This window comes from Pinus tabuliformis, chromosome 4_2 (genome assembly GCF_031772625.1).
Source record: "Pinus tabuliformis cultivar Carrire ecotype Pingquan chromosome 4_2, CPIR1, whole genome shotgun sequence".
NCBI lineage: Eukaryota > Viridiplantae > Streptophyta > Pinopsida > Pinales > Pinaceae > Pinus > Pinus tabuliformis.
In genome coordinates this window covers 332,612,094-332,624,524 of record NC_142304.1, presented here as the reverse complement: position 1 = coordinate 332,624,524, position 12,431 = coordinate 332,612,094, and the positions used below count along the sequence as shown (strand labels likewise).

General features: G+C 34.0%; 1 pseudogene; it reads left to right on the top strand.

The window, feature by feature from the left end:
• On the top strand, window positions 1–12,211 carry LOC149169306 (protein STRICTOSIDINE SYNTHASE-LIKE 5-like; annotated as a pseudogene).
• Window positions 12,212–12,431: the final 220 nt, after the last annotated feature.

The window sequence follows — 12,431 nt, the reverse complement described above, 5'->3', positions numbered from 1 at the left end:
ATGGACGGAGTAAAAAGCGTTGCCCTGAGCGTGGAGGGACGACAGGTAAATAATGGTGTTCTGAGGTTTGTTGGGACCTGGTCCAGTTTGTCTTGGACCACTTGAAAATTTCTGATAAGGCTAGGAAGGAGGAACATGATGCAGTCATTACTACACTCAACCAACTACATTATTTTCAGTGTCATGATGGGAAGAGGATTGTGGTGGTATGGTGTGGTCAGAATCTACTATCTGAGAAAGTGGAAAAGCTGGAGTCATGGATGACTCATTTCGAGCAACATGTCTAATGTTCTTACCATCCCCCTCCTCCTCCAGGGACTGGTCCAGATAATCCTGCCTCTATTACCTCTGATGACTGAGCATGGTTACAGGTGTTCTACTTGTCTTATTTGTATTATGGATCTTTTGGCCTCCTAAGTTATGGACTGCGTCTCTAGCTGTACTTATGTTTATATGCCATATGTTGCTAGTGGTAGTCAACAAACTTGGTTAGGGTGAGACTACATGTATTTTGACATCGATGTACTTTTTTTTTTATGAATGAATAGAACCTTGACTTACAAAGAAAATAATGTTATAATGTAATATTTAACATTTTAACTTAGTCAAATTATATTTATAATATATTACTTAACATTAGTCCATGGGTTCTTGGATAGACGGTGATTGGGTGCTTTGTAAGATACTCCTTGATGTGAAGTCATTGGTTCAATTCCCTGCCTCAATCGAGGTGATATATTGGACATGATGAAGATGTAGTCCTGTCAAGCTTATATATATATATTATTTAACATTTTATTTGAGTGAAATTATATAAAAATAAAAATAAAAATTATAATTATTAATTTAATTATCTTTGCATGTTTTCTATTTTGAGTTGTTAAATAATTTATAAATACTATTTATAAATAATTTAAATAATTTATTTATCTTCCACATTTATATTTTATTTATAATATATTCTATTATTTTTATAATTTATATTCATCTTTTAAATTTCTTGTTTATACCGTATTATTTATTAAAATAAGATTTTATATAAAAAAAAATTGCATATAATAATATTTATCAAAATAAGAATATATGTTTTATATATATATATATAGATATAATTTTTTGATCCTCTTCAACATTACTTTTGTTAATTTCGTTTTCTCTTTGTTGTTATTTTAGGAAACTTCTAATTAATTTCCTCTACTAGTTTAGGGTGGCCAAATTCAACCAATCATAGAAGCTTATTTTCGTCCTCCTACTTCAAACCAAAAATTTACACGTGGGCTTCATCTCCATCCAAATCCCGCATGTTGAATTGGAAGGCTCCGTTAAACTCCACCGACTCGTGCTCAGCTTATTGTTGTTCAAGTCGAGTCATAGTAGATTGGTGCAACTACTATTTGTTGCGCTTTCTTTTGCTAGACCCATTAGGGATCATTCTTCGTGTAAGATTTATGAGTGATTCAACCAAGAAATCCCTATCGGAGAGGGCCACAAAAAAATGGAGGGTGAGTATTGTATATGGGGAATGGAGGGTGAGTACTGTATATCGATAAATCCCTAATGGAGAGGGCCACAAAAAAATGGAGGTTAAGTATTGTATATCCTTTATTTGGTTGGATGGAGTCTACATAGTTATAAACAAGAAGATACCTTTGTTAAAAACAATGTTTTACAGGCGAGTGTAGCTTCAGACATATTAATGTATCATAACTATATATTGTTGTTGATCATACTGGGACTAATATTCTATTTTCTCAAATTGCCAAAATGCATTATATGTGCTCACGCTGTTGAGAAATTGGGGGAAGGGGTGCTGGACAGGCCATAAGATACAATTGTGGATGGTTGAGGATTGAATTACACTCCCGCCTAAGATGGTTGGATAAATCATATGCATTCAAATGGGACATGAGAAGACTAGAATATGGTTTGAAGCGCTCCTCTTGGCTTCACTGTGAGCAAGAGTGGTGATGTTCTTGATTTTATGCCCAACCAGGTAAAATTTTGTGTCTTCGGTATTTTATGTTGGTTTTACAGTCCTCATTTATTTTGGTAAGGAAAGTGAAACATTAAAATTGAATTTTGGAGATTTCGGATTTATTCAAAACCCCGAAGCATAGGAAAAATTATTCAAAAACCCTCAAAACCCCTGAAGCATAGGAAAATTTATGAAAAAACTTTAAGCCCCCTAGAGCATAGAAAATTTTATTAAAAACCATCAAATCCCTTGAAGCATAGAAAAACTATGTCCTTGACAATTTATCCATGAAACCATACTTCACATCTAATTTTCTTCCAAATTTACCCCTGAAATTTCATTGAAAGAAGGAAAATATAGCCAGTTTTAAATAAAAGGTACCCTACTTGAAGAAATATCCCTTGATTTCGGGCGAATCTAAATGGATTTGTACTACTGTGAGACTTTATACATCTTGAATTTATATGAGATTTTTTTTGTGCAGGGTATATATCCACGTGAATCTAGATTTGATATTGATAGTGTTACACTGCATATTTCAAATATTAGATATTAAATTTTAAAGGGGTTTGTTTGTATCATTTGATTTCCTTGGTTGGCATTGTTGGTCTTGCTAAAAGGGTAAGGCCTAAATCTGAAAGCTTCGACGACACGGGTATGGGGCATGTTCCTTCTTGATGGAAGGGGATTTTCCAAATTGGCACAAACTTCAGTACAACTCACTGCAACAAGTACCTCCATCAATATCCATTTCAAGAGTCAGTTCCTTTTCCATTTGTATTGATCATGATGTTTATAATTTTTTGTCTATATGTCTGCTTTATGGCTTCTCAAAAGATTCTTTATTACAATGTTAAAGAAAACCTTGTTCCTTCATTTTTTTAATAATTCTGTTATGAAACCAGCTCACAAAAAGATAGAAAAGATAGATCAACGCCTTAGAATTCAGCCTCTTCGAGGGGGCAACCTCCTTTACATTACATAAATGAACAATTCTTGGATGATACAAATGAAAAGACCTCCTTTCTATATATAGGAGTCTAAGGGGTCATAACATAATCAGAGCCGACATAACAATAATAATGTAAGGGCACAATAATAACAATAGTGGGCTTTTATGTGGCACAATAGTAACAATATGGGCACTAAATGGGTACATCAATATAATAAGTGGGTTGTACTAATAACAATAGGGGGTTACACTAGTAGAATAGGGGCCTAACATACCCCTCTCCTTCAAAAAGCATTGTCCTCAACGCTTGAGTAGTTCTTGATGCTTTTGTATAAAATTCTTGTCCTCCCATGTGGAATCTTCAGCGGGTAAGTTCTTCCACTTGATGAGATACTTTGAAATTGATCGATTTCGTAGCTGTCGGGTTCTTGTTTCTATGACTGCTCCAGGTTCCAATATGAGATTTCCTTCCTCTTCAATTGCTGGCAATATTGTTTGAATTGGGATCTTTTGCAACTTTTGAATAAGTGGCCATACTTCTTCGTCCTTCTTCCATTCATCCCTTGCTTCGTTTATCCAATCTGGTTGGATAATAGAAATAACACAAAACAATGCTTCCACATCCTCATCCTTGAAGAGTCTTCCCATTCGGTAAGGTCACCATTTTTTAAGTGCATATAGTATTGCCAACATTTCCTTCTCATAAATAGCTTTCTTGAGATGTAGCAGTAAAAATACCTAATCACCTACATCAAAACATTTTTCACTACGATGTTGATCTACCTGTTGTTTCGTTTTATTTTGCACCAAAGTGGCGTTATCCTTTAAAAGTTGGAGAACTTGTTGTTGATGATCGATGTGATCTTTCTCTGCTTGACCCTTTTTCTTCTTGATATGTCCTTCTATCTCTAGAGTTTGAGGAGTGGTAATTTCTTCCAATCCTTTACAAGATATGGTCGGATTCATTTTTTGATGCTCGATGTGATCTTTCACTTCTTGAACATTTTTCTTCTTGATATGTCCTTCTATCTTGATAGTTTGAGGAGTGGTAATTTCGACCAATGAATTACAAGATACGGTTGGATTCATTTCTTCTTTCTCGATGTGATCTTTCACTTCTTGCACCTTTTTCTTCTTGATATCTCCTTCTATCTTGAGAGTTTGAGGAGTAGTAATTCTTGCCAATGCTTTACAAGATATGGTCTGATTCATTTCTTCTTTCTCTGGGGTGGGGTCCTGGAGTATATCCTCTTCTTTTAATGTTTCTTGATCCTTTTCTTCCTCCTCTTCATATTCTATGTAAAATAGTTTCTTCTCAGCACACTTATGTCCTTTAGTGCATTTGCTATCACAATTTTAACAAATCCCTTTTTCTCCTTTTTCTTCCAATTGTTGTGGTGTAACCCTTGTAGGTTGTGGAAGGCTGGGAGAAACAACACTTCCATCTTTATAGTTGTGAGGGGTATGCTTCCTAGTTTCCATAATTTTGCTTTCCACTATGTCACACAGCCCTTTTACTCTTTCCAATTGTTGTAGTGTTGCTCTAAATAAGGTGTTGCTCTTTGTATCCTCATAATGTGCTATCATTTCCTCCGTGAAAATTGACCATGTAACAGGTTGTTTACGAGAACAAAGCCCTTCATACCATAAAAATTGATTTGGTTCTAAATATGAAGATGCAATACTTACCTTTTGTAACAGTGGTACACCATGTAGATCAAAATATTGCTCCATCTGAAGTATCCAATTTACCGGATCCTTGCCATCAAACTTCCTCATCTTGCTTTTTCTTGATTTTAGGAGCTCGATCTTGAAACGACTGTAACTCTGTACTTTCGGATCTTTAAGTTTTTAAATTGTGACCTATAGTATCCCTTTGCGTCCTCTTTCCAATGCTACCAGTCTGATCTAAATTGGATTCTGCAAGAAAGAGTTATGCACAATATCCCAAGATGACCTGATTATATACCTTTCTAGAAGAGCGAACTTGTATGAAGTTCCACGTGTCATTGTTTTCACCTTTGGCTCTGAAAAATATATGGAAGAAACTACAGTATGTCCTCTTTCTATAAATTCTTACGAAATTTCAATCTAATTATTAGAGAGAAAGTTATGATAATTTTCCCCAAGTCACCTATTTGGAATGTAATTCAGGAGTCTGCAAAAGGACCAACTTCCTCAGATCATATCTCCACAAATATAGCTTGAAAAGCTCTGAAATTCAGACCCGAGATTTAACGCGATTTCTTCTCAAATGGGTTTTTTTTTTTAGCTTCTGAAACGTCACCAAAAAAAAATTTATAGCGAAAATGCCACGATGACCTGTTTGGAGCAGCGAAACCCTAGAATCCAAAGCTCTGATACCAAATGTTATGGAACCAGCTCACAAAAAGATAGAAAAGATAAATCAATGCCTTAGAATTCAACCTCTTCGAGGGGGCAACCTCCTTTACATTACATAAATGAACAATTCTTGGATGATACAAATGAAAAGACCTCCTTTCTATATATAGGAGTCTAAGGGGTCATAACATAATCAGAGCCGACATAACAATAATAATGTAAGGGCACAATAATAACAATAGTGGGCTTCTATGTGGCACAATAGTAACAATATGGGCACTACATGGGTACATCAATATAATAAGTGAGTTGTACTAATAACATTAATGGGTTACACTAGTAGTATAAGGGCCTAAAAAATTCTGGATAGGATCCTCTACTACTTATATCAAGTTGTTCACACTAACAAATTTCAGGTTTGTCTTAACATGGCAAACACAAGGATAGGCAACACTTTTCATAGTCCTTAATTGAGTAAGAAAATATCAATTATGTATTTACAATGAATCTCTATATGTATTTCTAATAGAAAGAAACTCATTTTAATTACTCATACATTTCTCAAAGATCACAAATCTGCAACATAATTAGAAAATTCACATATCTAAGTAAAAGCAATGATAGTGGTAATGAAATCTGTCATATCCATAATTGGTTAAGACTCAAGTCTCATTCTACATGTATTGTAATAGATCTTAATGGCCCCTTCTAACAAAGGGACCCATCGACCATTCTCAAGAGTCTACTCAATGTATTTTCCAATGAAAAAAACACTACTCTTTTCATTATAAAAAGTTTACTAAATGTATATAGAGACCCTGCTATATAGAATGTTTGACAGAATATTTTGATACCTTATAACCAACAAAATGACAAGTCGGATCACATTTGAATAGTTGAGGTCCAAACTCTTCATCAATACTAAGTACTATAGCAGTTATGCAAACAACCAATGTGTATTAAATAATAAATAATAAAACCACCATAGAAAATAGCAGTTTTACATACAAACATTGTTGTATTCATTCATACTAGTCAACATTCAGTTTATATGAAGGGTAATGGAAGAACCGTAGATTTTTTCCCAATTTATATGAAAATATTGCAAGCACTAACCTAATTCAAGTGGTCTCATGCATGCATGTTGTGTATAAACTTGAGACTTATCTGCAAGCCTGAAAATATTAAAAAATAAAGAATATTGCATAATTAGAGATAAAAGAAAAAAAATCAAATCAAAACCTAAAATATGTTGTCACACAAATCAAATTATAAGAAAAAAGACATTGGCAATCTAGAAGTAGGGGTTTTAAACCCCATGTTGTTGTGTATGAAAATCCGAAACACAACATTTGCATTATGCAAATAATTTGATGTAAATTAAGCTCATAGTTTTGTAAAAATATCTACTCCTTTGATATTTTCTACATGACCACTTCTGGAATCAAAAAGATAACCCGTCATATTTGGGATTAATTAGTTGAATAAGAACCTAGTTACCCCATAATGGTGATTGGGCCACATAAAGCTAATTTTGATATTCAATCATATCATATTATATTAAACTCACATATGAATTTGAAATAATAGCGTGCAATTCACATTTGGGCACATTTCAAGAGGTATTAGAGATAAAATGGATCTATATGACACAAAAAGATCTTGGCAATGCAAAAGGAATACTTTTCTATTTGAGATTCAGATTGAGGCAATAGTGTTTGTTAGAAACTAAACTCACAAGTACATCCAATGAGAACTTCCTCGTAATTTTATAAGATCAAGGAGATGCAATCACCACATTTAGCAATCCAGAATGGCTCAATAACATTGTCCAATCATGTACACCATTTTTGTACCTTGTCTTCAACAAAGCATAACATTCAGCTGGAGTTTCTAATTAAGGTGACACTTTTTTGGAAAGTACTTACAAGGCATTAAAATGAATGATCTTATAGCCTTATAGGTTATTTCATGAAGCAGGGTCAAAGTTACAAGCTCTGAAAGTTGTTAACTTTTTAAGTGCCAAACCCCTGCTAGAAAGGAAAAGTCATAAGAACTTTCAATTGCAGTAAGAAAACCAGGTGTTAATTTTTCATGTTAAAAGAAGATGTCTAGCACACAAATTCTTAGATTTAGATTTTCATTGGGAGGGGAAATCAATTGAATGCAAGTTATCTTTATTTTTAAATAAAAGGCTTGATTGGGAAAAAAATGTTGAAAAGGAGCAAGGAAATATTGAAGTTGATTAAAAATCCCTTGGTAATATTTTTGAATGTACATGATAGACCATGTGGTGTATTGTCATTTATTGGATTTCTTTGTGGTGAATTTTGTCTTTGTGTTTTTGATACTTAGTTTTTTCTTCTACTGAAAACAAAAACAATACAACATGATAAGGAGAAAATCAAGCCTTTCTCTCTTTTTGTTCATTAGTTTGTTGTTGGTTGTTAGAACTCAACTCCATTGTAGGATATACCTACTAAAAAAGCTAGGACCTTTCCTATCTACATTCATATAATCGAGATTTCACATGCTATAGGAATCTAATTGGAAAGTAGCCCTCCTGAGCATTGCTTCATTGAATTAAATTTTCACTATCCAATGTGTTGTTTGCAATAGGAAATTGATTGGAGTCAGAGGTATGAGGCTACAAATGGGCCTTTAAATATTTTTGGGTGAATTTCTCTCTCCATGAGATAAATATGGACATGGTATTCATACATTGCCTACAATAAGTGGGAACATTGTGAAAAATGCAAGTATAACTAGATATGCAGGAGGAATTGCAAAAGGAGGAGCTCCTCATGCTAGAGTTTCATCCTACAAAGTTTGTTGGCTTCCCAATACAAATGGAGGAGAATGCTATGATGTAGATATTCTTGTTGCATTTGATGTAGGGATACATGATGGAGTTATGTGTTCTTTGTTTCTATTAGATCTTGCTCTCCTCTTTCTAATTATTTTCAAGGTGGAATTGCAATTGGAGCATTCCATTCAGTCTAAAGAGGAAAGGTAGTTGTATGTTCCACTAGAAATGATGGTCGTACTTTGGGGACAGTTTCAAATGTGGCACCATGGATCATAACCATGGTAGCAAGAAACATTAATAGAAAATATCCTTCAAGTGCTGTTAGTGTTAGTCCAAGGAATGAAAATCTACATCTCTCTATGATGACAAGTTTTAACAATTTTTATGTAATAATGTTGCAGGCAACTTTTCTTCTTGGGATCTCTAGTTATTTCCTTCAAATTTTAAGCTATATATGCATCTACTGTAATATGCTGGAAAATTTATTCTTCAATTGGTAGTACCTATCTTTACCCATGAAAATCCTTTGGCAACTATTTACCTAACAATAACCAGTCCAGTGGTAGATTATGTTGAAGCTTCACGAGCAGTTAAAGATGCATCTCATGTTTAAAGTGGGGTAGAATTTAGTAATAAATATTTTGTGGCCCTATCCTCTATAGTGGGCTATCAGATTTGGGCATTATGCCTTAGCCAACAAAGCACATGCTAAAAAATGAGCCTCTTGAATACATACTATGTACAAATATGGAATGGTAAAAGGGTACTGTATGACCCGTGAAGGTAGTTGAGCATGCTTCGAACATGTTGGTTCGTGATATTCTCATGAAGCCAATGATTAGGAAGATCAGATGTATGTAAGAGTGGATGATTGGAAACACCTTGAGGAGGAAAACAGAGGCCTCAACAAAAAATGTTTCAATTGCACCAATAAATAAAGCCAAAACCCAAAACCTTAAGCATCATCAATACAAATGACCATTCCACTTGGTCATATGCCTTTTGAATGTCCTTAACCATGCCTATATGTGGTATTTGCACTTTTAGGCATCCTTCCCTCCCTATTTGGTCAGATTTCTATGTATGTCATCCTCGAGCATAAAGAAGTTGAAATCCTCTCAATATACTTACAAAATGGTAGTAATTTGTGGTTTTGTTGTTCTTCTCACTTGTGTCTGTGATATATAATCAAGTCCTTTCTTATTCCAAATTTGGGTTGCTTCTTGCCTTTGGTTTGTCCCGAATGTTTATTACATCCATCTCCAGACTACTTTAGAACATAACTTACATAAATTTAAATGCAAACGGTGCACATCAAACCTTTATTAAAGCCCGAGAATGGGGAAACGTATGGGTGGAAGGAAGGACATCTGCTTCCTTTTGGGTGTCCCACCATCTCACTGGGTGTTTTGTTTTACGATTGTGAGAAAGGAGATTGATGTTTGGAGACTTGATAATGAAGGTTTTATGTTTTCACTTGTCTAGCTAGATTATGAATGGTTTTTGTAGTTTGATTCTTAGCCATTTTGGTCGTCTTTCCAAAAAATAGAGTTGACTTCAAAAGGGTTATTATGAGATAATACCCTCATCTTTATCATGTGAAAAGAAACTCCAGAAGGCCACAATGTTTTGTCAAGGTGGTTTTACAAAGGAAACATTGTGAACACAATTCAAAAGCTAAAATGTCCTTTTTGCGGATTGTTCATTTACAGAGCAAGTATTTGAAAATTTATCAACTTTGCAGAGATTGGTGATTTCAATATAATTGTTGCACAAACAGGGTGGTAGTTTTTCTTTATATAAATTATTTTATTTTCTGTAATTGCAAATTGGTAAATGCTTATAATGCATATGCATGCATCAAGTTTGATTTTTTTATATCTATATCCTTGTGATAAAGCAATTGTGATTTCCTTTAGTTCATAAATTTTCTTAATGAAAAGAAATTACGATCTATTCTTGACTGTGTGCGGGTAATGGACCGCTCAAGGGTTGTTTTAGAATTTTCTTTATTCTCAACATGATGCTGGTAACTTTTCCTATCTTTTCCCATTAAGAAGGTGCATTCTTTGTATTGGCATTTTCTTGGAAATTTAAAATGATTTAATTAATAAATTTTTCACTCAAGGAGAGTTGAAGTATGATCTTGTTGTCCCTTGCTTTGTAGATATGCATTTTTTTATTTCTGTTGTGGCTTTGATTTCATCATTTTGTATCAGTGCAAGGATAAAGAGAGAAGATAAAAAAAGGAGTGAAGATAGAAAGCATGAGTTTCCAATTAGGAAAAAAATTGTATAAACTATTACATACAAATTATGTATGAACTGTTGTTGCAAGTGTGGGGTTTTGTTGGTTGCAGCATAGATTAACACATCATTGCAACTTGGGATGAGTACATGGAAGCTACAAATTGGACCAGAGCTTGGACAGTCAGAAATTAAGTATTGAGTGAGAGTTGGATTGTGGAATGTTGTTTACCGCTTCGAGTAGATATGCTACAACCTAGAGCTTTGAAAATACATGGACGGTGTCATAGCATAATAGAAAAAAATTTTGACAACATGGATGTGTATCCTTAGGTTCCCACATATACATATATATGGTGTAACTCTAGTCGACATGAAGAGTGTGAATTGTAGTATTAATTGATGAAACAATTTAAGGAGAATGTTGGATATTTGTGACATGTTGTGTGGGTGAAATCGTTGTCCAAACAAGGACTCCTTTGTTACATTCACTATTCCTACAATGATCTCCATTTTCAATAGGCTTTCTTGTGTAAAACTAAATTAGTTCATAGAAAATATTGAGAGTGCTTAAGGGTTACACTATTAAAAGAGTGTGATGTTGTGATAATTGCCATCACTCACAGAAGGATGTCATTGAGCGTTCCTAAAGGTGTGAAGTTTTGATGATTGTTGCTTGCAGGTAGAAGAAGACACACATCCTTCAAGTAGAGAAGCATATAACATAATAGAAAAATATAGATAGATAGAAGACATTCTATGATAAATTACTCTTTCTTTGATTTCTTTTCTATTTTATTTTGTTTTGTAAATCACAACTGAAAGAATGGATGACACTAATAAGCCAATAAGGAATGCATCGTTGCAAAGAGTAGGCCCTTTCAAATATGGTGCGGGTCATGTCAATTCAAACGTGGCTGGAAATCCTGGCATAGTCTATGATCTATTAGTCAAAGACTACTAGAAATTCTTATGCTACTTGAATTAATTATTATAATTCAACAAAGATCATGGCCATAACATGGAAGGTGTTTTCTTGTCCAACACACCAACCTAAGATACATGACCTCAACTATCCTTAAATTATGCTCTCACAATTGCAAGGGTCTATGACTGTGAAAAGGAAGGTGAAAAATGTGGTAGAGGGACCCACAATTTATAATGCAAAGGTGAGGTATAAGCTCAGAGTTTTGGTGTCAGTTGAGCCCTAAAAACATGAGTTTTCTAAGAACAGGGAGGAGAATTGCTAATCTTTTTGAGCCTACAGTTTGGCGAATATGCCCTTGCAAGTGGTTTTTATTAGAAACTATTTCCGATTTAAATTTGTATATATAACTTTTAGTTGAGAACCTTATGAAGATGCATATCAAACTGGGGCTTAAATGAGTATTTTCTATAGTGAGAATAGAACTTCATGTCTTTTGTATTCATAAGACATGGATTATTCTATAGGGTCTGCTGAAGGTTAATAATGATCATATATTCTTTTAGCTTCAGAAGTTGATGGAATTCAGATGAGGTTTGTTCAATTGAAACCCTTTTATGTCTTTGCACCTATGACACTTACACAAACATTTGAAAGAACATAATGTTTTTTGATTTTTTTTCATAAACTATAACAAAGGGTACATGTGGGGTTTTATAGGTTAGTTGATGTAGTTGTAGAGGCTAGAGATGGAAGTGTATATGACTTAGATGCAAGCACCAAGTTTAGATATGATAGATCCTTTCTAGATCTTTTGGAAGAAAAACCCCATGGCAGGCTTGTGAAATATGATCCAATAACAAAGAAGACTATAGTTTTACTCATTGGCCTTGGGTTTGCAAACAAAGTTTCTCTTTCAAAAAAAGAAGACTACATCCTCATATGTGAGACATGGAAATAAGTAGATAATATGTGTACATCAACTTAGTATTATGGAGGGTAAGTATTGTATATTGAGAAATCCCAATAGGAGAGGGACACAAAAAAATGGAGGGTAAGTATTGCATATCCTTTATTTGGTTGGATGAAATCTATATGATTATTATTGCACATTTTTCCATTACAATTGCTCTCTGTAGATTTTTTGATAGCCTTGTTTGATATTAGTTTCACTTGAAGAA